At 53.0% G+C, this 4927-nt stretch overlaps 1 long non-coding RNA gene across 1 annotated transcript; it reads left to right on the top strand.

Annotated features, from left to right (window-relative positions):
* The first annotated feature begins 298 nt into the window (after positions 1 to 298).
* Positions 299 to 4290, top strand: LOC117022326 (uncharacterized). Its single transcript, XR_004423029.1, has 3 exons — positions 299 to 386; positions 2171 to 2553; positions 3827 to 4290. It is a non-coding gene; the product is annotated as an uncharacterized LOC117022326 (long non-coding RNA).
* The last annotated feature ends 637 nt before the right edge of the window (positions 4291 to 4927 follow it).

Genomic DNA, 4927 nt, shown 5'->3' with positions numbered 1-4927 from the left:
TGGAGAATCATCAAACCACACCTAGGGACACTGAGCATCATTTCGTCCAGCCTCCTTGTTGCACAGACAGGGAAGCTGAGGTGGAGAGAGGAAGGCCTTTCCTGAGGTCACACACACACACACACACACACACACACACACACACGTGAGTGGCTTACAAGGGCCAGTTTGGCCTGCACCACAGACCTCGCAATATTTGAATTGTCTTCCTTTCTGCAAGCCTACCCTTCAAGGCCCAAAGTAGGGGCTGGGGGAGGGTGGGACCTGAACTCTAACCAAGGAGTCTTTCCTTTCTCAGACTCTGGGTACTTACCTCATTGCATCCGGACAACAAACTTATGATGGACAGATGTGCTGTCACCCCACCTTCCAGGTGCAGCAGGACGGTGAGTGGGGGTCCCTCACGTGCAGAGGGTCGATGGAGTGGAAATGTGCCATGAGTGCAGTCTGAGGCAGAGACTGAGGCCGGCAGCAGATGGGGCTGGAGGGTCAGGCAGCCCCAGAAGCATCGGGCTCCCAATGCCCAGCCCGGGGTGGGGTGGTGAGTGGACCCTCGGGGCAGTGGGAGCCACGGAGGACTTCAAGCAAAGGAGCCTGTGGTCAGGCTTGGGAAAGGCCCCTGGGCGTGTGGGGAGAGGATGAAGGGGGAAGAACAAGATGAGGAGTTGGGTCCCAAACAGCTGCAATGCAGGTCAGAGCCCGGCCAGTGGCTGCAGCGATGGAGAGAAGGGTTGACACCATGAATGATTAGATGGCCACTTGACCACCCTTGATAATTACTTGAATGACAGAGTCTTCAAGGATTTCTGGGAGCAGGTGCTGCCTCCACTGAGATAGGAGCCCCGGAGGAGGAGCAGGTTGTGGCCCCTGGGCTGTGTTAGAGGTGCCTGCAGACATCCAAGGAGGGTCTGGAAGGAAGCAGAAAGGTCTTGGCCTACAGGGCAGACCTGGGGGAGCGTCACAACTCCTGACCCTTTGTGGCTAAGGATGTTTTCGGGTACAGCCCACTTCCCTTGGGCGAGCAGCCCAGGGGATCGTCCAATTCTAACAGCGCCCCGAGTAAGTGGCCTGCACAGGGGTGTGTGTACTCTGGGAGTCGGCAATGATTTTCCAAGTGGCACATGGACAGAGTTTAAGGTCCTCAATTTGCAGGTCATTCCCGATGGAGGAGTCAGGGCACTGGTCCTTCCTGGCTCCCTTCCCACAACCCACCTCTCCCATCCTACAAGGGAAAGGGCTGCTCTCATCCACCCCAGTCAGAAGCCAGCCACGGTGTTGGTAGAGCCCCTTCCATCCAGGCAGAGAGATGGGCCTCCCGGTCTTTGTAGCTACACATTTCTAGTCAGGGCAGAACCGGTGATGGAATCATGGATGTGAGGATGTTTTGAATTCCGATATATTGTAACATGGGGCAGCAGGGAGGACATTTTTGTTTATTTCTTATGTGAACAAAATGTTTAGAGATGGAAGAATAGCTCTTCAGAAGCAGACTGGAGCAGGACGAGCTCATTTTCCTGAAGTCCCTTCATTTAGGAGTATGATTTGTGCTTCTTTGTTTGAAGGCACAGAGATGACGGCTGCCGTTGGCTGAGTGTCAGCTGAGAACACATCCGCTAAGCGCAGTGGGAGGTGGAAGTCAGCCTGCGCTAGACAGGCCTGGCACTTTGGCAGCACTGGGTAGCACGGGCAGGCTGTCGGCCTTTGGACGGGCAGGCTGGCCGGCTGGTCAGCCAGCCAGAGGGCTGCAGCCAGGCCAGGTGCTGCAGCTGAGGTGGGCGGAGCTCACTGAGGGGGGAGGCGCTTCTTCTAGGCAGGGTTGGAGTCTCCTCCCAACTCTTGCTGTGATAGGGAGTGAGAGTGATTTCTCCAAAGGGCAGATGGGCACATTTTGGGAAGATCACCAGGGAAGGACACACATACCCCCAAATCCATCTTTGCAACAGCACCAACAGCCACCGATGGTAACTATTACCGAGTGCTTGCTTGCTCTGGGCCGGGCACTGGCCGAAGAGCCTTCTGTATCGAATCCTCAAACAGCCTACGAGTAAGGAGTGATGGGAAAGCCAGGTGCCCGGGCTCCAAGCCACGTTGTATATGAGGCATTGGAGGGACCACAGACACCGTCTAGACTCTGAAGGGTTGATGTAACACTTTGCTCTTCTACTTACAGCTCTGTGATCTTTGGTAAGGTGGCAGACCTCTCCGACCCGCAGTTTTCTCATCTGCAAAATGGTTCACGCGAGCTGCTTCAGTGGGCCTTCGGGCTCCAAATCTTTCCAGACAGTGGAAACTGCCCTTTGCCTGGGAAGGAGGCTGCCTTCGTTAGAAAAGTTCGTGCCTAAATTTAGGAGGCTGAAATCTCAATTTTGAAGTGTCCCATAATAGAGGAAGATAAGGCACCCCTATTTTTGTGGCTTTTCTGGTTGGCTCTGCTTGGAGCACTGTCCTGGGACCTCCCCCAGCTGCCACTCGGGGCCTGAGCAACCTTTCCTCCTGAAGCCCAAACACCATCGCAGCTGCACAAGGGCTGGCGGCCATTCGGATGATTCCCAGGTAACCTCTTCTGGGCACTTATGGTGAGTGGGCAGGAGCTTCGTTCCTGCAACATGGAGAGGGGGCCTGACCTAGAGAAGTCGGGGAGTGCTGGGGGCAGTGGAGTCGGCGCTCAGAGACCTGGGTCTCTCCCTGCACAACCACTTACTCTGTCATCTCAGGCAGCCGGCTCCACCTCTCCGAGCCTCATTCCTTCCCTCAGCTGTGCCCAACCTTGTTCTCGCCAGTGCACGAGGCTGGGGACTGGGGACTCAGGGGTGAGTCAATCAGGCCCTTCCCTCCAGGCGCTCCCAGTTTCATGGGAGAGGCAGCCAAGGAAACAGACGGGACAGGCAGTGGGGTCCTTCTGTGGCTGCAGGAGGTGGTGTGCCTGGGCATTGGGAGGGCTTCTTGGAGGAGGTGAGGTCTGAGCACCATTTTCCTCTTCATAATAACTAACATTCTATATTTCAGAGTATAATTTTATTTTTTTTGTAAAAGTTGTTGTGGAGACAGAGCCAGGAGTGCAGTTTCCTGGCTCTCGGCCTCACGTGGAAAGGTGCTGGCTCAGGTAGTAAATAGCAATCAACTGTGATTGGATGGCCATCAGCTGTGGCTAGTTGGCCGTCAGCTGTAACCAGTGAGCCATTGGCCACTAATATAACTGCCGTGGCTACGCTAGCAGAAAATGGGGGCTAGCAAGGGCAGATTGTGGGTTGCGGATTGCAGAAAGGTGGATTCCGCCAGCGAGAATATAGTGGTGTGACTCCCCTATCTATGGCTCCATGGGTGTTCCTTTTGGGCCTCACCATATCCTTCGTTCTTATGTGGGGAGCGGGACCAGAGACCCCACGTGACACCCTCCACGACAGTAATACATGCTTCTGGTGAACATTTTCAAGAAAACAGAAAGGCATTAAGTAAAAAGTCTTTCCTGCTCATTCCAGAAGGAACGACTACCCACAGTTTCTCATGTAGCCTTCCAGAAATGTTTTACGTGCATGGAAACCCATGTGGGAAAAACGTTAAAAGCCCAAATAAATAATAACAGCAGGTCCCTCCTGTTGCGTCTTTACTAGGTGCCAGGCTCACCGGTTGTACTCAGTCTTATCACTTACCAATATCTCTTAGACATAGTTCTACATCGAGAATTAACTTTTTAAGAGACTGCAGAAGAAGCCCGGTGTGCACTGGGGGACAAGTGGATAAACATTTGCCACAGCTTTCCAGTGGAATCTGCCTGGTTCCCGTGGAAACCCCACTATGGTTGAGTTACTGTTGCCTTGGTTTTCAGATGGGGAAACTGAGACTCAGAAAAGCGAAGCAAGGTTCTGAGGCTGTCAGGTGACCAGAAGCAGTTTTGTGCCCTGATTCACTACATGGGTCCTGGGACCCGCGGGATGCCAAACGTTCTTGAGTCCTGGTTTCTGGAAGAGATCTGGGTTAAATACAACCCAGGCAGGCGGGAGACGGATATTGAAAGCACAGACTTAACCCAAGACTGCAGGTCCAAGGGCAGCACCATCCTCCACTCTGCTGGGCTGCAGGAACAACCCACTGACCAGTCCCTCTGGATTCAGGCCGGTGCCTCACTCACACCCACCCAGGTGCCATGCAGGGCGAGGCTCTGTCCCCACATGTGTCAGGCAGCAACTTTGACCTTGCAACTCGACTTGTGGAAATCAAGGTCACGGCAATGGGTGCAAAGCTTGCTGGACTAAGGGCTCTGCAAGGTGGCCTCCAGTTGGCCCAACAGGAGAATCGTTTGGGCTACTTTAATTGTCATTGGCTGCGCAAACCTGAGCCTGGGCCAATCATTTGTCTTTCTTTCTTTTCTATTTTATTTTTTCCAAAAACGGAGGTAGAGTTCACATAACACAAAATAAATTATTTTGCAGTGTGCCATCCAGTAGCATTTAGTACATTCACCATGTTGTACAGTCACCACCACTGTCCAGTTCCAAACATTTTCAGTCACCCATTGTGCACTCACTCCCACTCCCCCGCCCCAGCCGCTGGCAACCACCAACCTGCTTTCTCTCCCTGTGGATTGGCCTGTTCTGGACGCCTCCCGTAAATGGAATCATGCGACAGGTGGGCTTTTGTGATTGGCTTCATCCACGGGGTAGCATGTGTCCATGCTTCACTCCTCATTCTGGCAGAACAATACTCCACTGGGTGCCATACCACATTTTGTTTATCCATCCTTCTGTTTACGGACTTTTAGGCTGTTTCCACCTTTTGGCTATAGTGAATAGTGCTGTCTATAGTGAATAGACACTTGGCCTTTCTCAGCCTCGGTTCTCACATCTGTAAAGTGGGAATATAAAAGTACCTACCTCATGGAGTTATTGGGAGGATTACATGAGTTACAGATGTAAAGCCCTTACCCGGC

The sequence above is a fragment of the Rhinolophus ferrumequinum genome, chromosome 5, assembly GCF_004115265.2.
Source record: "Rhinolophus ferrumequinum isolate MPI-CBG mRhiFer1 chromosome 5, mRhiFer1_v1.p, whole genome shotgun sequence".
NCBI classification, from domain to species: Eukaryota; Metazoa; Chordata; class Mammalia; order Chiroptera; family Rhinolophidae; genus Rhinolophus; species Rhinolophus ferrumequinum.
The sequence above is the reverse complement of the archived record's forward strand: the minus strand, read 5'-3'. Positions and strand labels throughout refer to the sequence as shown.